A 23344-nucleotide genomic window follows, 5' to 3' on the forward strand; every position below is an offset into this window, starting at 1 on the left:
TACTTAGAAGTTTTATCTAGATACAGTTGGTTGAATAAAAAAGTTATAATACTTAAATTCACAACTGAAGCACAGTGCCTTTCACAAATAAAATAGCAGGTAATTGATAAAAATAGTGATTTAAATATTTTAAACATATAATCTGCTACTTGTTTTGAGAAGACACTTTATACACCATTGCAAATATATAAGCATTAATATACTAAATATAATTGTTTATACAATTTATTAAAAATGGTATTCAAATAAAAATTAAATGAAATTCATTTATTCGAGTTAAAATAATAAAAGGAAAATAAAATCGCACTTACTCATTTGGAGAAATTTGAAATGTCTTACTTCTAAATAGATGCCATTTGATTCCTATGAAATATCCTTCTATTGAAAGTTATTAATTTATTACTATTTCCTTCAAAGATGATCAATATAAATGCCCGTGGGCGAACCCACGCTTTTATTCGACAAGGCCATTATAATCATGTTTCAGAGACTAACTTTTTCGTTCGAGATAATTTTCGATTTAAATATTCTAAAATTTTTGAAAAATGTCTATTTTCGCAATAAAATAGAAGACGTTAGGAATGATAAAGCATTAACTATTCTTTAAAATAAGAGAAATAGATTTAAGATAGCTCGTCGTTCAATGATACATCGTTACTGAAAACGTGGATATAAATGTATATGTTATCATTTTTCTTAATCATTTTGAGGGAAAAGACTTAAATTTATACATGTGCTTTATATCATGTTCTAAATCTTATTTTGTTTTTTTCATAATTTTTTTTATCTATACGAATAAAAATAAAAATATTATTATATGAGGTTTAAATTTGAAATAAAAAGATTTAAATACAGTTTTAATATTAAACCATATGACGTCAAGTCTTTCATCTATCTATATATATATGTAGGAATATACAAATGAAAGGCGAGTGCAACCTCCAAAAAACGAAGAAACTCTTTAATTATGTATTTCAACCATACTAGAAGAGAAAGTTAAGAAAACTAGGAAAGAGGTTAAAAAGAAGGCCTCCTATTCCTTCGCGGCCCGCAGGTGATTTCTGAATGAAATAATTTTCGTTCAAGTACTATATTTTCAGCAGCCTTTGAAATGAATAAATTTGATTACCCTTAATATTTAATTTATTTAATTTATTTGAAAGTCAATTTGAATATATATATATATATATATATATATATATATATAAACTGCTGTTTGTAGAAAATGCAACACCATGAAGGAATCATCAGAATCAAATGAAATTCGCAGCAAATGTCAATTATAGGATATTATGCAAATTAATAAAGTTTCAGAGCCATCGCGCGTGCGTGGCGCGCGCAGCGCCTTCTGAATTGATGCTGAAAGCGTATAAATAAAGTGCTGTAGCGGGACGTTGAAAATAGTCTATGATTATTTGTTAGTGGCAAACGTTTAGTGAGACCTGAGTATGCCTCCACGACGGAATAATAAGAAATTCAAGCAACTTACGGAGTTTGAACGAGGGAGGATAATCGGCCTTCGAGAAGGAGGATTTTCCTATCGCGCAATAGCAGCTCGTATGCAGCGGAACAGTTCCACAGTGATGCGAGTTTGGAAGCAGTGGACCGACGAGCACCGAACAACTCGAAAAACAGGCACTGGACGACAGAAGGTGACGTCAGAGCGCGATGATCGACACCTGCTCCGCATGGCGGTGAATGATCGCACAGCTTCCTCCAGGCAGCTGGCAGCACATTGGTCTACTGCTACAGGTGTACAATTGTCGGCTTCGTCAATTCGTCGTCGTCTGCTGCGCCGTGGATTGCGTGCAAGGGTGCCATTATACAGGATTCCCCTCACGGCGGATCATCGACGGCTGCGTCGGCAGTGGGCTCTTGAGCACAGAGACTGGCGAGCTGATTGGCACCAAGTTGTCTTTTCAGATGAATCACGCTTCAATTTGTGGACCCATGATGGCCGTGTTCGTGTTAGACGTTATGCCGGTCAACGCTGCCTTCCTGAGTGTATTATTGAACGACATAGTGGTCGAACACCCGGAGTTATGGTCTGGGGTGCGATTTCGTATCATGGACGATCCAATTTGATACGAATTGAGGGTAATCTCAATAGCAACAGATACGTCCGTGAAGTGCTACAGCCCGAAGTCGTTCCTTTCCTTCAAGGCATCCCTGGAGCTATCTTTCAGCAGGATAATGCACGCCCACATGTTGCGCGGACTGTTAGAGACTTCTGTTCAGCACAACGCATGCAACTTCTTCCTTGGCCTGCTTATTCGCCGGATATGTCGCCTATTGAGCACGTGTGGGATATGGTTGGTCGGCGTCTCACTCGTGATCCGCGTCCTGCAGTTTCCAAAGACGAACTTTGGTTGCGCATACAAGCGATATGGAATTCTCTTCCTCAAGCAGATATTCAACATCTGTTTGACTCCATGCCACGTCGTATAGCAGCACTTATTGCAGCGCGTGGTGGCTGCACCAAATACTGATTTCGGACGCTTAATTTGTTTCTTTTGTTTTGAAAATTTCATCATTTATTTGTATCAGTACAAGTCGTTTCTGCATTAAATTTCATTTGATTCTGATGATTCTTTCATGGTGTTGCATTTTCTACAAACAGCAGTTTATATATATATATATATATGTGGAGGTTGGCGTCAGGTATAGCTGAAATAACTACGCTTTTGTAACAACAAATTTAATGAAAAAAATAACAACAATCGAAATAACACAACCGCTCCGTCTGAGCGTTAAGCTGGAATCTGACATAAGTGGGGTGGCGCTGCTGTAGTGGGGGTTGGATTCCCACATTGGCCATCCGACAAGAAGCACCTGCCCTCAGGTGGGCATATCAAAAAAAAATTTCGAAAAATACTTACATAATAGCTAAATATCTTATATTCTAAATACCTATACATCATCTGAAAAAGATTTCAAAAGACATATTAATAATCAAAATATTAAAATATTTTTCAAGATAAAAAAAAATCTCGGGGAAAAATAAAAATGTTCTAAAGAGTTCTGAAGAGAATGTCATTTTAAGCAATATCATCAGACCAATGTTTGATGTATTCTGCACATGTACTGGTCTTAGAAGGTCCATCAAAAAAAAAACATTTTTCGACATCAAAAGTATCATTAGGTTTGATTTTTGTTATCGTATAAGGTCCTATGTATTTCGGTTTCAGTTTCAATCCTGGTCCAAATTGTGTGCGTTTTATTGCCATTAGATCGTTAATTTTGAAGGATGCAGATGGTTTTCGCCGAAGATTGTAAGTTCGTTTGTTTTCATCTTGAACTTTCTGTATTTGTAGTTTGGCTTGTTTCCGTAACTCGTCACGGCTGTTAACGAAGATGGCTTGAATTTCCTCATTCAGCATATTTGTAATTTTCAGATCTTGTTTTGATTTAATAGCAGTACCAAATAACAGTTGAAAAGGGGTAGTGTTAATGCTTCGTTGAAAAGTAGAATTAATGACTTTCTGAACGTCTTTTACATAAGTATACCATTTGTTAGGATCTTCTATTGATAATTTGGAGATTACAGAAATTATGGTAGAATTTAAATTTTCTATTTGTCCATTTGCTCTCGGTAAACCAGTAGTTACAGGAAAATGTTCAATTTTTTCAGCAGTGCAATACTCAAGGAACTGTTTGGAAGTAAATGCAGATCCACGATCAGAAATAATTCGTGATGGATTGCCAAAAACATATTTTTGAGAGTCTAATTTAGAAATAACTTCAGTAGCATCAGTAGATTTAGTTGGGTATAACCAGCAAAATTTTGTGAAAGCGTCTATAACTGCAAAAATGTATTTATAATTCTTGTTTGTGGTAGGCAGTGGTCCTAAATGATCGATATGATAAGTGTGCAGAGGAATGGATTCTTTTTCGATCGGATGTAACAGTCCTTCTTGTTTTCCACACTTTCGATTTATTAAAATGCAAGGAACACAGTTTTTAATAAAACATTCTATTTTTTCTTTCACTTTAGGGATATGGAATTGATGTTTCAATGATTCTTCAGTACGCTTAGAGGCATAATGTCCGCGATCATGAGCATTTCGTATAATATCATTCTGCATACTTTCAGGAACGACAAGAAGTTCTTCACCATCAACAAATTTGTATAGTATGCCAGATTTAAGAAAAAAGTCATCATAAGTGTGAGACCTTTCAGTCTCTTGGTTCGTTTTTAAAGACTACTCACTAAGGATGACCACGGATTATTTCAATTTTAACTTATTTATTACTAAATTCTTGATTATAGAATTATTTACAAAATGATACATGAATTGGAGAATATAATATTCCGGAGCGCTGCTGCTCCCTTCTCTCTCATACTTTCTCTAGCATAGTTCAACTCGAAACTCAACTCTTCTGCGTTCCAGGCTAATCTCTCCTGCCTTCAAAACTGATCTCTAAAAAATCCTCTTTCCCATAAGAAACAGTCCTTTGCTCCACCCCCAAATGTAGGGGACGACACCTGCAGTGTCCCTCACCCTCTGACCCTCAGGTCAAGGGGTCAATCAAATGCGTGGGAGAGGAATCAGGATCCTGACACCTCCCCCCCGGTTTCATCTAGTTCGACCTTTTTCCCTGGTCGTACAAGTGAAACCTAAAAACAATGCAAGCCCATCCCTGCACAAAAAGAACAATTACACGCACACATTCCCGTGCGCAAAAGAGATTGGCCGCATTATACCTTATTAAACATAAAATTACACCTAGGACACTTGACAAACTAATAAATACAAAATCAAAACATAGCATAAAAGAACCTAATATTTTTACAATCAAAACCTTAAAATCACTTTTATCAGGCCAAAAATAAAATATCCATGCCAAAATCCATTTATAAAATTCCATCAAAATAAAATCCTTAAAGTCATGTCCAAAATTCCTGCCTAACAAATAATAATAATTAGCATACAAAATTAACCGTCCAAATTGCCCAAATGTCCACTCTTTCAAGTTCATTGACCTAATCCCCTGGAACATATCTCTTTCCATACCACTTCCTCTTAAGTGACTAGCTGACTCTTTTGCTCTACTTTTTCTTTCCGACCACCCTTTCTGAAAACAAACCCTTATTTTCATCCGCACCTTACGGGGTTTAATTCTGATATCGGGAGTGTTTGAATTTGCCGCTGTGTACAACTCCTTCTTAGGATACTTAAATAATTTTTGTCTCCCCTCAAACCACATAAGTTTAGATTCCATCGCGCCGTCGCTATCTCCCTTTCTTTTCTCACAGGACAAACCCACCCTCCTCAACGCGTTAATTGGACTTTTAACCTTCACTTCAACCCCTCGCTGACCATCCTCCCTCACTTCCTCTAACATTTCTTCAAATTCTTTCACCCCACGCTCGGGGTTCATTAAAATACATGGTGGATCTTTGTCCTCACCCCCACTTGACTTTCTCTCCAACACCTCGAGACCCCCCGGAGTGATTCGCACTCCTCTCCCGTCCGAATTCTCGCAAGCAAGGTCAGTGTCCTTAGTCTCAATCCCCTTGTTCCCTCCTTGTTCTTTTCCCTCAGAACAGATCGTCTTTTTCTCCCACTCTTCTCCCCACCGTTCATCTCCTGCGTTTTCAAAAGCCTGCTCCTCTAATATTTTAAACTCCCTTGACCTTATCACTGTCGTCTCGTTTTCACTTCTGACCACTACTGGGATTTTTTCGCTAGGGTTTATAATTCCTTCCCCTATTTCTATTCCTTCGCTGACCGCCCCCGGATCCACTGGGGTACTCCGCGCTTCTTCGTCTTCTCCCCTTTCCATTTCTTTTCCCATAGCTAGAATACTTCTATCGCCCCCCTCCTCTTGACTCTTCCCTCCGCTGTCCCTCAAAGACTGCTCATTTAGTAACCGAAATACTTTTGGGGTAATCAGAGCAGCCGTTTCATTCAACTCCTCTACCACCGCTACTGGGATTTCGACATATGACTTTATCTCTTTTTCTCTCCCCCCTCTCCTTATAGGCACAGTTACCAGCTTTGCTTTCACGGCTGGTCCCACAGCTGGTCTTAGAAAGAGCGTCCCCCCTGATTGTAAATATTTCTCAGGAATGAAGGACTGCTTCACAACACTGATCTCCGCCCCACTATCTATAACACCTGAAAAACAAACATTGTCAATTGCGAAATCTGCTCTTGTTAGATCTACCTCTCCCTTCGTCCTTGCATCCTCCAAATTTAATCCAGCCACTCCCCCTGCCATTGGGTTCAATCCTCTCCTTTCCAATCTATTCATATTTTCTCGACAGATGCTCATCCGATATATTTTCGGACAAGCCCTCTTTAAATGCCCTTCTTCGTTACAATTAAAACATTTTGGGGTCCATCCTCCCCCATTTCCACTATTTCTTGCTGGTATTTCTGGGACTCCCTTCCTAAATTGTTCCGTTAAATTGTTTTTATTCCTACTTATTGTTTCGGCTTGGAAAATCCTTCTACTTGTCTCGTGACCTCTGTATTCCGGAGCCCGCTTTTCACCCATTTTCCCTCCCCTATTTCGGAATCCTACGTCAAGGTTATGGGATCTTGCCGCCACTACATTATCTAACTCTTGCCCTAAATCTGACACTCCCAACCATCCCTCTGACTCCTTCAAATATATGTGGGATTTCAGCTCCTGAGGTAAACTATCTTTTATCCTATCTGCCACTACCAATTCCTTCAATTGTTCTAATGTCGTGACCCCCCTCGACTCCATATAGATCTCTAAGGAGTCCTTAATTTTAACCCCGAATTGAGTATAAGACTCGTTAATCCTTCTGTAGCAGTTATCAAAATTGTTTTTATGCTGAAGGGGAGTTATTCTAAATTCTTTCAGTGTGATTTCTTTAATTTTTTCAAAACTTTCCAAATCCTCTTCCGCTAGATTTGCGCTCAGCCCCCTTACTTTGCCCCTTAAAGCTACCACCATTATTCTCCCTCTATATTCCTCGGGCACCTTATAGAAATTCAGCAAATACTCCGCGTCTCTAAAATAAAAGCCCCATTCCTCCGCCTTTGTCGGAGGTTCCCCTAAAGCCTTAGTCAAAGTGTTTAAGTGTCTATGAAAAGTGTTGTCTTGGTTTGTACTATTGTCCTTCTCCTGAAGCTCTTTCTCCTTATTTGCACCCCTCACCTCTAATTCTTTCATTTTTTAACTCATGCTCCCGTTCCTGCTTCCGCTCCTCTCGTTCCCGTTCCCGTTCCTGATCCTCTCGCTCCCGTTCCCGATCCTCTCGCTCCCGTTCCTGTTTCTGTTCCTCCTTCCGTTCCCGCTCCTCTTTAATCCTACTCAAAACATCTTTAGTAAATTGCTCATCGTAACCTGAACACTCGGTGATCAACGCCCTTATCTCAATAAGTTTGGCGTTCTCAGGAACCGTTATCCCAAACTCCTCCTTAGCTAGCACTATCAGATCTTCCTTTTTTGCTCTTGCAAGAAAACTCATGCTGACGATATAAATTTAATTTCTTAACCACAAAAAAAATATACCCCTATTTAAAAATGAACCTTAAAAAAATAAAACTTAGCAACACTTTCCCTCATTCTCATACACCGACCTTCTATTATGAAATTTAACCCTTCACATGTAACCATAACATATACAATACAATTTGTATCATGCAATATTCAAAACATGCACTATTCAAACATTACTTCTTAATACACATAAATACAAGTTACTCTTTTCAACTTTCATTGCAAAATACTAAAATTTTGTACTCTTTTGGTACCCCTAAAATATACACCTAAACTTTCCCCAAAATTAAAACTCTTAAATTTAATAGATTCTACAGTCATAATAATTAACCATTTCATCATTTAAACAAAAGCAAACCCCTTCCTTGACCTTTTTTTTTTTTTTCCGTCCAAAATTATTTTAACAGACTGCATTATAAATAATAATCACTATTAAATAATAATAAACCAAGAGCCTTGTTTACTCAGCTCGCTATTGACATATAAAAACACAATCTTTAAATAATCCTACACTTTTTACAAGTAATTAAATCAATACTCTTCTTCTTTCATACATACTCTTAATAAAGCAATAAAAAAAAATTACACTCTTAACAAACCAACCACTAAGTTACTTAAAAAAAAACATCAAATCATTACTTATTATATTTATCAATAATAATCATACTCATTAATCACACAAACAATACTATAGCTAACTGGCCAATCCCTTAAGCTCAAATAAAATAACACATCAGGTTGACTTTAAACCAAAACAAAATAAACTTATCCCCTTAACTAACTATCCTTTTTTAAACTTCTACCCAGAAATGTGAGCGTGTAATTTATCTTTTCATGCATGAGATAAAGCTTACCTCCCTTTATTATCTTTTCAATTGTCCTCTTTGTCAGAGAGTCGATGTTGAAACCACACTCTATGGTCACCGGTCACGGGGGGTAGCACTGGCTGCCTATCGCCTCCGGCGATAATAGTCCCGTCGATGTTGTCAGTCCACCGTCACCCTTTCCTTCAGGCAATCTTTTTCACTAGGCATTTCCGTAGGCATCCTTCTATCAAGATTGACTCCATGAGGCAACACTCTTTTCTGGGCATTTCTCATAGTGTGCATCGGCGATAATTCTTTTCCTTAGCATAGCAGTCCTCCTTCCATCCTGACAGGCTGCGACATTTGTGAGACCTTTCAGTCTCTTGGTTCGTTTTTAAAGACTACTCACTAAGGATGACCACGGATTATTTCAATTTTAACTTATTTATTACTAAATTCTTGATTATAGAATTATTTACAAAATGATACATGAATTGGAGAATATAATATTCCGGAGCGCTGCTGCTCCCTTCTCTCTCATACTTTCTCTAGCATAGTTCAACTCGAAACTCAACTCTTCTGCGTTCCAGGCTAATCTCTCCTGCCTTGAAAACTGATCTCTAAAAAATCCTCTTTCCCATAAGAAACAGTCCTTTGCTCCACCCCCAAATGTAGGGGACGACACCTGCAGTGTCCTTCACCCTCTGACCCTCAGGTCAAGGGGTCAATCAAATGCGTGGGAGAGGAATCAGGATCCTGACAATAAGGTTTAATTTTCAAAAGTTCTTTAACCGTTTGGATTTCACTATCTTCTTCCTGAGCTTTTCTAATTTTCGTAATGAGACTATCGTGTACTATCATAATGGGATATCTACTTAGCGCGTCAACGTGATACATTTTAGAACCGGAACGGTGTTCAATGATATAATCGAAATCCTGTAGCAATAATGCCCAGCGCGCTATGCGAGTACACAAATCCTTTTTATTTAATGTCATCGCAAACGCATTACAATCGGTCACGATTTTAAAATGTTTCCCTAGCAAGTAAACTCTAAATTTTTTCAAAGCCTGTACAATGGCTAAGACTTCAAGCTCATAACTGCTGTATTTCGCTTCGGCATCAGACGTTTTCTTACTCATAAAATATACCGGGTGAAAAGCATTATCCTCTATGGACTTTTGCATTAAAATACATCCGTAACCATGAATACTAGCGTCGCAATGTATTTCAGTATCCGCGTTTTGATTGTAAATACTAAGAACGGGTGGAGAAGACAAATTATGTTTTAAACTACTAAATGCTTGTATTTCATTCTCGGTAAATTTAAATTCGCGATTTTTCTTCAAAAGTTCAGTTAAAGGGTGCGCAATAATCGAGAAATTAAATATGAATTTTCGAAAATAGCTAGCTAGACCAAGAAATGATTGTAAATCCTTCCTATTTTTGGGTTCGGGAAAATTAAGTACAGCTTTAATTTTTTGTGGTGATGGGTACATTTTACCATTTTCAATTACATGTCCGAGAAATTCTATTTTTCTAGTTAAAAATGTACATTTTGAAAAATTTATCTCTGACCCATAAGCAGAAGCGAGTGAAAATACCGATGCAAGCCTCTCGAGACCTTCTTCTTCATTTTTCGATGGTATAGTCATATCATCCATAAAAATAATAATATGACCTTTAATTATCATATCCTTAAAAATAGTGTTAATATAACGCTGAAAAGCTGCGGGTGATTTGCAAAGGCCAAATGGTGCGCGTAAGAATTGAAATTGACCATTATGAGTGACGAAAGACGTATATTTACGACTGTTCGGTTCTATTTCCAAATGAAAAAATGCATTACGCAAATCAATTTTTCTAAACGTAGTTGCTCCTTGAAGATTTTCTAATATATCATCAATAAGTGGTAAAGGGTAATTATCTTTAACTACATTTTTATTTAACGCTCTATAGTCAATACAAACTCTTGGGGTTCCGTCTTTCTTTTTTACCACTACAACCTGACTGGAATATTCGGATGAACATGGTTCAACAATACCGTCAGCCAACCATTTTGTCACTTGGTCATCAACAATTTTACGTTCTGTAAAAGGTAATCGACGTGGTCTATGAGTTATTGGCGTTTCATTTTTTAAATTTATTGACATTTGAATTTCGCAAGTTTTAGTTTTGGTAGGTTTATAATTTGAAACCATATTTTGAAGAGTTTCTTTTTGTGTTTGACTAACACGAGATCCGATTTCTAATTCGAAATCATTTTTAATGGAAATATTTGAAATAGAAAATTGCTCTACGGGTTCCGTTCTACTATCTTCGATTTTTGTTAAAGTGATGCCAGCGGTATTAATTTTTATTTCTGCCTGTGTTAAAATATCCATGCCAATTATAGCATCATATGACATAATATTATCTCTAACTATACAAAAATTTGTTTTAAACTCTTGATCATCTATTACAAATTCATGAGTACAACTACCTATTGGTTTAATATGTCCGTTACCAAACGCTGCTAGTGTACCATAAAAAGAAGTTAATGGAGGTGAGCCTATTTTATGATAAGTTTGTTCCCGCAAAATTGTTTTCATAGCTCCAGTATCAATAAGAGCATTAAATGAAGTATTATTGACATTAACAGTTTTATACATCAAAGAAGGTGAATGTGTAATTGCGCTTACAGTGTTATCAGTTTGGTTAGTAGATTTATTATTACACTTAGAAGCAATATGTCCAAATTTCTTACATAAATTACATTTCAAACCTCGTTGTTTATCAGGACACAAACGTGAAATATGCCCCGTCACACCACAATTATAACATGATTTCTGTTTATCAAACTTAATATCATTTTGAAAATCATATCCTCGTACATTGTCACGTACTAAATTACTGCGCTCACGTTTGGGAAATTCAGGGGAAAAGCGAGGATTTGTACGGAAAAAAGATTTTTTGTTTCTATCATTAACTATTTTTTCATAAATACGCAATTTATCTTTAAATTCAGAAATAGATTTCGCGCCATACAAAATGGATTTATTAGCGGGGGAATCGAGAATACCGTCTATAGTATAATCAAATAAAGAAAAATCGTCTATTGGGTTTTTACAATTACACGCGAGTTCCCGTACGGCAAAAAAATATTCCATAAAAGATTCGTGTGGATTTTTTTTACGATAACTTAATTGACGATGAATTTCGGCGGCATTTAATTGATGACTAAACTCATTTAATAAAGCATTCTTAAACAAAAACCACGATGTTAAATTACGTTGTGTGAAAATAAAAGTTTTAGCTTGACCGTCAAGTAAAGTTTTACAAAATATTATTTTCTGCGTATCACTTAAATCCGGACTAAAATTAAACGCGTCCTCAACATCGTTAAAAAACAAATGTATCCCATATGAATCAGAAGCATTAAATCGTCTCATTGAAGATGATATTTCTTTTAAAAGAAAGTAATTCGAAGAATCAAATTCTGCATTCTTTGTTTTGTTACTACTCGATATACACTTGGGTGGGGTTTCAATGTCATGTACGTGTACTTCAGTTTCACTTTCGAATTCATCTTCTTCGCTCAATTGTGTGTTCAAGGCTTGTAATTCTTTTAAGTTCATTAGAGATTTATAAATTCTATCTATTAGTTCTGGTTTTTTTCCTTCAACATCCAAATTAAGCAGGTTTAATACACATATTAATTCGTGTTCGGAACAAGTATCAGATATTAACTTTTTCCTTTCCTCAATATTTATGTCCGGGGGAAAAGAAGAAAAGGATCGCAATTTCTTTCGTGAGTTACGATCAAACACATCGTTAAATATAATTCTATTCAGCAATTTCACAGTTTTCATATTTCCTGATTTTAGGAAATTTGCAATTGACTCAATATCGTTAAGAGATGTCATTGTATAATAATTAATACAGTTTAAGAGAGATAGTTCAAATCGAAAGCTGTACTTACCCGTCTGGTAAGTTAGGTAAACACGGTTTGTGCTTAGTTATCTTTCGGTTAACTAACACCGTCTGTGTTAATTATCTTTCACAAAAACCAAGGTCAAGGCCAGAGAAGCAGTTCAAATTTAAACTCACCCGTCTGGTAAGTCAAGTAAACAGCAAACACCGTCTGTGTTTAATTATCAATTATCGTTGGTTAATCAACACCGTCTATGTTAATTATATTTTATCAAACGGCCGAGCCCCCATGTGGAAGTTGGCGTCAGGCATAGCTGAAATAACTACGCTTTTGTAACAACAAATTTAATGAAAAAAATAACAACAATCGAAATAACACAACCGCTCCGTCTGAGCGTTTAGCTGGAATCTGACATAAGTGGGGTGGCGCTGCTGTAGTGGGGGTTGGATTCCCACATATATATATATATATATATATATATATATATATATATATATATATATATATATATATATATATATAACTATATATATATATATATATATAACTATATATATATATATATATATATATATATATATATATATATATATATATATATATATATATATATATATATATATATATATATATATATATATATATATATATATATATATATATATATATATATATATATAACATAAGTAACTGTTCAGAGGCTTTAAATTTCTTTGTTAAAAGTGAATAAAAACGTATTAAGATTTAAAAGGTACTCCCTTAGCGTGGTTAAAAAGATTACCATCATAACTTTCCATCTAGAACCAAGATGGTTTGATGGTCCAACAAAAGAAAATTCATCAGGAACCAACATAAGTGGTTGGTTTCTCACTTATATTCCATCAAAAGCGATCGCAATTCCTGATGGAACCAATAAGTCTGACCATCACCCCATGTTAGGAATTGCAACAAATTTATGTAAGGCCAACATAGACAAAAGCAACATAGTTTGATGGTGTTTTTCAATGGTCCAACAAAAATTATATATATATAATATTTGTATATATATATATATAATATATATTTATATATATATATATATATATATATATATATATATATATATATATATATATATATATATATATATATATATATACACCGAAGAGCCATTACATTATGACCACCCTTCATGTATACCAATGGGCTCTCCTAGGTTTCTATAGTTTCTCGCCAAGGAACAATGCTTTCATGGGGCACATTAGGAACCATAATCCTCGTAGAGCAATCCCTGACGTCTGGAAGCTACTTGAACATAGTTGCAGACCAGGTTCACCCATTCATGGCAACAGTTTTTCCTGCGGGGCATGGTGTTGACCAACAGGATAATGCACCATGTCATAAGGATCGAATCATCATAGATTGGTTCGAGGAACATTCCAGTGACTTTCTAGTCATGTCTTGGCCCCCAAATTCACCTGACCTTAATCCAATAGAGCATTTTAGGTCCTACTTGGAAAACCAAATTCGTGCTGCCACGCTACCCCCCCCCCCGCAGTGTGAGGGAATTATATGACCAGTTGGTGTGTGCTTGGTACCAGATACCCAGACTACCTATCAGCATCTTGTGTAATCAATGCCACTGCGGGTGCTAGCAGTTTTGAGGGCTAAAGGTGGTCCTGCATGTTATTAGCACTGAGGTCATAATGTAATGGCTCATAGGTGTATATAACAACAACAAAAAATTTAAAATGAGCAAAAATCTCACTTTAGTTTATTTTCATCTGAGTTTTCTTGTTATTTCTGTCTAAATTACTTTTAAATACACATAACCTGTTCAATCATTTGAAGAAAAAAAACTTACTAAATGCACAGCACTTGTAACTTTTATCAACAATGTACATGTTTAATAGATAAAAATGAGCTCTAGACAAGGATTAATGACAATTTTTGACTGATGCTTCTATACTAAAATTTCACTTATCTTCGTGACACAGTGTTGATTTCAAGTACTCCAAGCCAAGTATCTCTTACACTTTAACCCCTGTTAAATATTGTTTCACTAGCGCATCGCTAATGTATAACTGGTTACTTAGATAAGGAGGGAAAAATAATATTTTTTTCCTTTTTTTTTTCGACGTTGAAAATCTTTTTTCCCTTCCTGACGAAAAAGAGATATTCCAGCGCGTGCCTCGAATCTATAAAAGAATTTCTCTACTTTTTCTCAGCTTCATTACCACGCAAAGCGCGATTTTAAACAACCGTTATGAAATACAATTAAGCAAGACTTCGGTTCACTTTATCATTCGCTTGTAGAGGAATTTACATTTTACTCCTAGAGCGAGATTTTATTTTGACTTACATATTTTTGCATTTTTTATTATTTATTTTTATTTAAAAAAAGACGCCAATAGTAAAGCATCTGATGCGTAAATTTAACTTCCTCAAGTACGAAAGAAAGTTCGTTAATGTGCCTCAGTTTAAGTCATATTTTTTTATGAGGGGATTTCAAATAAATATGCAAAACTTTAAAATAATAAATGTTCCAAATCATATATTAACGTTTCTTTAACAGCTTGTTTTTTTACATCCGCAAAATATTTCAATTCAGAGGAATGTGTGAAATAGTTTTTAAAGCAAATAAAATAATTTTTTCTTAAACTGATAAAAGGAAATTTGTATTTTTGTGTCAGTGTTAAATAAATAGATTATTAGTTTGGTTTGATTTGAATTTAAAAATAGAATAAAATTAATTCTATTAGTCTTTAGAGAATTCAAATCATACTAATGAGTATAGTATATAATCAAAGGCATAAATTTAACTAGCTAAAATACGAAAGGCAGTTCGTTAAGTGGCTTTTTTTAAAATCATAACTTTTAAGGAGGAATTTCTAATAGATTTGCTAAATTTTAATATAATAATTGTCTTGAATCAAGTATTATATTTTTAGTGGTACATTTCTTAACGTAGTAAATATTGCAATTTTTAGAAATGTGTGAATTAGTTTTGAATGGGTATAAAATAAAAGTGATAAAATGAAATTTGTAGTTTTGTGCAAGTTTTAAATAGATGGATTACTAGTTTATTTAATTTGAATTTGAAAGGACAATAAAGTTAGTACTGGGAAATTAAAATACCGCATTGAAATTTCGTCAATTTAGGCGTGTAAGGGCAGGTTTGTTCTCCACTCTTTCAAGTGCCCCATATAAGGTGGGCCAACGCTGCTCCCACAGTAAGGACAGACAGTACAGGGAACATCAATGCCTTGTCCGAGACTCGAACTAAGAATCTTTCTGGTGCAAGGCCAGTTCCTTGATCCCTAAGAAGTCCGGTAGGAGTATAGCAAATCATCAAAGACGTAAATTTAACTTGCTAAAATACGATAGAAAAATTGTTAATGTGGTTTATTGTAAATCATAGCTTTTAATACGCTTTTAAATACAGATTCTTAGTTTTCCTGCAAAACCAAGTTTACTAAATTACCGAAGCAATAATGGTTTGAAAGAATTATTGCGAATGTATTACTAAAAATGTGTTTTTTTAAACAAAATGATTTTGAAATAAAGCCATTAAATTGATTCTAATGCTCCCGAAAATACATGTTTTCTGTAAGCAAACGAGTCAAAAAAGTTTTAAATATATAAATGAATCTATAAAAATGAAGAAAAATGACTACATGTACTGCAAAAATGTTTAGCTTACCTTAACCCTAAAGTGGCACAGAGTAGGTGGCATAATTTTAAAAAGAAATAGTTTTTAAGACTGAAATGCAATTTTTTTTTTATTTATTTATTTTTTTTTTTTTTACAGAAAGTTAAAATTCCTGTATTTATTTTCATTTCTTTACAAAATTAAAACACTTTAATAAATTTACTTTAAACTGGTTATGTCATGGCGAGCATCTTTTTTCTAATCCCATGTGCAAGAAATAAATTTAAAAATAGTAAGTTCTTGGTCTGCCGTTTATTTAATGTGCGCTTTCAAGCGGAAAATTCTTATTTTTAAGATATGATTTGCATAAGAATTGGAGTTTCATGTCTCATCCTTATACATGGAATGACATAAAAACTATTAAGGCATTATTCATTCAGATCTTTTATGATCGATGAGGACTTTTTTAAATTCTGATTTTTCTCGCTTCTAGCAGAACAGATTTAAATGGTCACTAAGTGTCAAAAAAATTAAATTATATTAATAGTAAAAAAAAAATTAAATATAATGGGGGAAAAGACCGGTACATGTTCTGAGTTCCACTAATTTTTTTTCTTCATGAAATGAAAAATTTATGTGTTAAAATATAAAAATGATGTTAGTTTGTGTTCTTTTATTTGCACGAAATTCCTAAGAATTAGTAGCAATTTTTGTGTTATGAGAGAAATTTCTAATATAAGTATATATTTGCAATGTCTTTTGAAAAATTTATAAAAATTATACACACTGAGCTTTTCACAACATACATATTGTAAATAATTTCATTTACTTAGTAAATAAAAATAGAACTTGTAGTGTAAAGCTGGCATGCAGTTTAAAAAGAAATTGTTTTTATGATTTAAATCAAAAATTTTATTTTAATCTTTTGCATTTTAATATTGTTAGAAAAAAAATTAAAAACTGAGTGTATTTTAAACCGGTTATGTTACATGAAGCATAAAATTTAATAATTCCCATTCCAGGAAATAAATTTAAAAATAGTAAAGGTTTGCCGTATATTTAATGTTTGTTTTCTAGCGAAAAAATCTTATTTTTCAGATATGATTTGCATAAGAATTGGCGTTTCATTTCTCATCCTTGTATATGAAATGACATGAAAACTATAAAACCGTTAGTCATATCTCCTATGATCGATTGTGACTTAAATTCTGAATTTTTACCGATCAACCAGGACAACATTAAACATTCTCTAAGTGACTAAAATAAAAAAAAGGAAGACAAGACTAATGCATGTTCTGAATTCCCCATTATATGTTTATATATATATATATAAATATATATATATAAATATATATATATATATATATATATATATATATATATATATATATATATATATATATATATATATATATAAATATATATATATATATATATATATATATATATATATATATATATATATATATATATATATAAATATATATATATATATATATATATATATAAATATATATATATATATATATATATATATATATATATATATATATATATATATATATATATATATATATATATATATATATATATATATATATATATATAAATATATATATATATATATATATATATATATAAATATATATATATATATATATATATATATATACATATAAATATATACATATATATATATACATACATATATATATATACATATATATACATATATATATATATATATATACATATATATACATATATATATATATATATATATATATATATATATATATATATATATATATATATATATATATATATATATATATATATATATATATATATATATATATATATATATATATATATATATATATATATATATATATATATAAGGTGTAAAATAAAATTGTTTTCAGAAAGTATCAACACTCCGAAAATCATGTTAGTTTATATTCTTTTATTTTAGTGAAATTGTCAACGATTTATAGTGTTTTCAGTGGTATAGAAAAATTTCTAAGTTAAATATATGCTTGTAATCTGTAATGAGAAATTATTCACACCAGTTTTCTAACAAAAAAATTTACCTATTAGTGAATACTTATTATTTTACTTCGCAAGAGAAAATAGCATTTCTAGTGTAAAGTTGGCATTAGTTTTCAAAATAAATAGTATTTATGAACTAAATGTAATATCTTATTTTCATTTTTATGCAAAAACAATATTCTTGCATTTAATATTATCATTTTTAGAGAATAAATAAATAAAAAAAACTCTTAAAAAGTAAATTTACTTTCAATCGGTTATGTTATAGCAAGCATATTTTTTTCTAATCCCTTGTGCAAGAAATAAATTTAAAAATAGTAAGTTCCTGGTCTGCCGTATTTTAATGTGTGCTTTCAAGCGAAAAATTCGTATTTTTCAGATATGATTTGCATAAGAATTGGCGTTTCATTTCTCATCCTTATACATGGAATGACATAAAAACTATAAAACCGTTATTCAAATCACCTTTGATCGATGATGACTTTTTTAAATTCTGAATTTTTTCCCATCAAGTAGAACAGCATTAAAATGTCTCTAAGTTACTTAAATAAAAAAAAATTATAAGTCAAAAGACCGATACATATTTTGGGTTACATTATACGTTTTTTTTCTTCTTTATATATAAAATGAAAGAATGATTTCTTAAAATATCAACAATCTGAAAATCATGTTCGTTTGTGATCTTTTATTTTTGTGAAATTGTTGGTGATGAATGAGATTTTTATGGTATAGGGAAATTTATAAGCTAACAGTTTATGTGATCGAAAATTCTATAAATCCACGTTAAAAAGTGAAACAAAATATATAGAGAAGTAGAAATATTATTTAAAAAAAAATTTACATACTATCATAACAAATTGTAAAACTTAACTTACATTTTAACAACATTACTTACATTTTGCATACTATGAAATTTCGTTTTAGAAATTAAAATTATTACGATATGAAATATTGTTTTATGTTAAGGGTCAAAATTTGTCAAATATGGTAATTTTATTACGATACTTTAGAGCATGGCTTAAAAAACATTTATTCAGTAACATTTATTCTAAATGTGTGTTAATAAGAACTATAATTTTGAACCATTACTTATAACTAGAATTTCCGGTACAGCAGAACCATATAAATGAAAAAATCTTCGAATAAATGGTTTAAATACCGTGCATATTTGGTTTAATTACAAAAATATCATTATTATTAGTTTTTACCAAAAATATCCCTCCCACGTAGTAATTAAACCAGAATTTCCTTTCTCCGTGTACCGTAGCGTACCGTAAATTCTACTAACAGACCACTACAATGCCATATAATGAATAGGATATTTATATAGTATAACTCTTCAAACTTTGCTTAAATTTAACTGACAGTGTTTTCTTCATGTTTATGCATCGTTTGCCGAACATAAATTTTCCTCCAACACTATTTTTATGCGCATTAAAGTGTTTTCTTGGAAAATCATAAATTAATAAGTTAGCATTATTGAGAACAAACATTAGCAATTGACTTGAGGCTTTAAAGTTCTTTGTCAAAATTAATTAAAAACGTATTAAGATATAAAAGGCACTCCCTTAGTGTGATTAAAAAGATTAGGGCAGTGTAATGATATGTTATATTTTTCAAAACAGTCAGTAAGTTTCAAGGGAGAGGGAGAGATTAGGTTATCGGTGTATGTATTCCTACATGAAATGATGTCCTCATTCAATTAAATTTCTGTCATTTCGAAAAGTACACCTGGAAACAATGCTAAGGAACAGTTTGATGCGAAACTGTCATATGTATAAAAAGTGCTGCATATCACTGCTTTGTCCCATGCATTTCTTATTTGTGCTGAAACAGGCATCTATAGAATATTTTCAAAGTCTTATTTGTTGTGCTAACTATTAATTTCGCGTTTTTCGGATATAGGGTGGTAAAATAGGAGTAAAGCATCAAGTACCTTCTCATAAAGGTGTAGAGTTGAAAACTAATTGGTACTAAACTCCATTACTTTTAATACGTTGTCTTTATTTTTCCTTTCTTTCTCTTTCTAATAATAAATATCCGTGACATATTCTCATGTATAAAATTAATTTCATATTTTAACAAACACCAAAAAAAAGGACATACAAATTTTTATCATGAAAAAGAAAACAATCTTTTACGGGTATTTTACCATTTGTTTCGTCGGTAAGGACCAGTTTTATGTAGAACGAAAAAAAACATTACAGTTTCTGAAAACTAGTCTCATTTTTTTTCTTCATTTCATAGAACTGAAATTCTAGTACTTCTAAATTTTCTGTAGAATAATATGTGTATTCGATCCTACCCCTCTAATGGAATAAAACCAGAGGATTGGACTTCTTCTAGAAAAGAAAATCATTTATTAAAAAGGCAGAACATTAATGACTTTTCAGAAATGATATATTATACGCAACTAAAAATAAGTAGAAAAACAGGCTTATTATATTATGATATTCATTATATACAAGTATATACATTATGGTATGATATACGTCCCAATATTTGATCTTCCATTATCATTGCTTTTACTGCAGAGATTCTGTGCATCTTATGTTGTTCGCTAACTTAAAAATTAAATTCATAGTTTATATTCTATTAGAAAAATCTTTTGTAATTCTTTAGATATTATAACTAAAATGTTACTTACATAAATGGAATTAAATATATTGTTAACTTTATTGATTTAATTATTGACAGTCTTAAGTATAATTGAATTCATTAATAAACTTAAATTACACTGAAAGTTTGCGAAATTTTAAGAATTTATGTGTGTTACTCAGCACTCAGGATAGAAACGCATATTTATTAACAAAATATTCACGTAAATATGAGAGAGAATATTTAAATGAATAAAATAAACTATTAAATTCCTTCGGCAGAATAATTCTTAATTAGGGTACTAGACTAATTCATTATGATATGAAGGTTTAAATTCAATACTCATTTCTTTCAACTGAGATTGACTTAATTGAAAATCGTAATATAAATCAAGTCTCAAATCTTAACTCCATTTGCTAAGTATTACTTAAAATATTTGATGATTAATGTTCAAATTTCTCATTAGTTTGGTTATCAGTACTCATTGCAGACGGTAAGTAGAATGCCAACATTGAATCAAAATTCGCAACTCAGTTTGTGATAAAGCTCATTATTTTCTTAACATATTACTTAGTTTGAAGTGTTTCATATTATTTTAAACGAATTCTTAAGTAATGAAGTTTATTATTAATTAGTTAAATAAATAATCTCATAAGTTTCATTAAAGGATAACTACTTATAACAGTTAAATATTTCCATTATTTATAAACTAGAATTTATTTATAATTGTGAGGAGTTTTTTCAATTCCCCCCATACCCGAGCTTTAGATCATCTCAACAATGCGATTTTTGCATAAAAATAATAAGTAGATTAAGCGAAAGTAAGCTCCTTATAAATTTTAAAGCTCTTTTTCTTATTTTTTTAAATGCTTTTTTTACTTATAAAAGTTTTTTTAAGAAATCAATTAATTGAACTTAAATGCTTGTTTTAATTATTGTATGAAATAAGATGAATTTAAACGTACTTTATTTTTTTTACATACTGCAGAATATTATTTTCGTACATTTTTTTTTACATTTTCATTAATAAACAAAATCTAATAGACACAAATGAGGTAGTCATGAAACAGTCCTATAGGTTACTCGAATCAAACATCTCACATTTCCTATTATTTATTACTGTAACTAAAAATTCCGACCAATGTGGGTAAAATCAATTATATTCTTATGGATAATTGTTTTCTAAGGATACTTAAACAGAAAAAAATCATAAAATATTATTTTTAAGTGATAAATTATAAATTTATAATGTATTTTTCACGTTTTGATTATCAAACAAAATCTAATAAACTCAATTGAAATATCCGCAAAACAGTTCTAAAGGTTACTAGAATCAAATTTCTCACATTTCTTATTATTTACCACTGTAATTAAAAATTCCAACCAATGAGTATTGAATCAATTATATTTTTGCATTGCAGATCGTTTTTAAAGACGTATAATCAGAAAATAATCTTAAAATATTGATTTCAAATGATAAAATTGAAACTTTCATAGAGTATATTTTTACGATTTAATTATTAAGCAAAATCTAATAGACACAAATGAAACAGTCACAAACTAGTCTTAAAGGTAATTCGAATCAAACTTCTCACATTTCTTATAATTTGTCGGTGTAATTAGTAAGTCACTCAAATTTTGCATTTTGTTATTTAAAACTTCATTATTTAAAAAAATTATACCATCACTGCTTTTTTCATCATTTCTTCAATTCATATTTTCGACAATTATTAAATAGAATAATAAAGAAATTATATTTACTACAAATTATATTTTGCCTGGAATTGCCTTTGAATAAACGGATTTTATAATTGTGTGCAAACATTTTTCCATTCGCTTTAATATGATGAATTCCGCAAATGGTCCAAACATTGACCGCTCTCTTGACCGAACTATAGGGACCATATTTCCCAGACGGTGGGTACATATTTTAAGGGTCAGAAATCCGGATCTGACGAAAAAAAGATGGATTTATTCAGTGAAAGCACATTGCGTTTGATTTCGTAACTTAAAACATCGTCTGCAGTAATGAATTAGCATATTTAGGGTCACCCACTTGAACCCTTATGACAGAGTCCTAAAACTTGAAAATCTCAACATTAGAATGAAACATTAGTCAGGGTGGTCAGTTTTTAATTTTGCGTACTGTATATAAAAAACTGATAAATTACTGATGCTTCATAAATAATAAGAAATATTGAAACATAGTTTTTTTTCTATAACTTTAAATCCTAACTGGGTATCAATTTCCATATCTAATTGCAGTTTACCCGGCAAAAATTATTCATATGAAGTTGAATTTACATTTTTAATTATTTCATTAATTAAAAACCTACATTTCAGGTGTAAAATAACATTTACTGGAAATGGGGCTACGATAAATTGAAAACAAGGAAAATACCTTCAGTTTAAAATATTTATTTATTTATTTAAAAGTTAAATGGTGTATATTAAATTGCGTAATGAGTCTAAAATAAAGGGCTATCAGTGATTCTTTGGCAGTGTTTCCTTTCATATTATAATTTTAGGTAAAAGCGGATGATGTTAAGTTATTACAGTTTCCCCTAGAAGTAGGAGGGATGCCAGTAAGAGGAAGCAATTAAATCGTAGCGAATCCGGTAATTGTTATTCTTGCTGCGTGTTTGTCTCTCGTCATGTGTCGCCGGACGAAGCATTGGACCATGATTGATGTTTTATTCAAGTGAAATTCTGACAAGATACATTTCACTCACCGTAATTAAATGCCAAATCGAAACAGCAGCCAAATTTGCGTAAAAGAAGTAGCAATTATGACAGATGAACTAAAGAACCATTGTGAGTAGCCATAAGTACTCATCGTTCATTTTTTTATTGTTATAGTTGCT

General features: G+C 31.8%; 1 protein-coding gene and 1 long non-coding RNA gene across 5 annotated transcripts in view; one reads left to right on the forward strand and one right to left on the reverse strand.

Annotated features, from left to right (window-relative positions):
• LOC107441841 (leucine-rich repeat, immunoglobulin-like domain and transmembrane domain-containing protein 2) overlaps positions 1–23344 on the reverse strand; it is a 153754-nt gene that overhangs the window by 122713 nt on the left and 7697 nt on the right. Inside the window, exon 2 of one of the 2 annotated variants that reach the window (XM_071188127.2) lies at positions 20035–20221. The gene's annotated coding sequence lies outside the window, so the exon portion shown is untranslated. Of the gene's footprint in view, positions 1–20034; positions 20225–23344 lie in introns of both variants that reach the window. The other variant, XM_071188125.2, reaches the window with a different exon arrangement.
• The window catches only part of LOC139427210 (uncharacterized), a 95840-nt gene continuing 95581 nt past the window's right edge, over positions 23086–23344 (forward strand). For 2 of the 3 annotated variants that reach the window (XR_015430721.1, XR_011638347.2), the window contains exon 1: positions 23097–23294. This is a non-coding gene — a long non-coding RNA (uncharacterized LOC139427210). Of the gene's footprint in view, positions 23295–23344 lie in introns of all 3 variants that reach the window. The other variant, XR_015430722.1, reaches the window with a different exon arrangement.

Source organism: Parasteatoda tepidariorum, chromosome 12 (assembly GCF_982258835.1).
Source record: "Parasteatoda tepidariorum strain Cologne lab strain chromosome 12, Ptep-v5.0, whole genome shotgun sequence".
Classification (NCBI taxonomy): domain Eukaryota; kingdom Metazoa; phylum Arthropoda; class Arachnida; order Araneae; family Theridiidae; genus Parasteatoda; species Parasteatoda tepidariorum.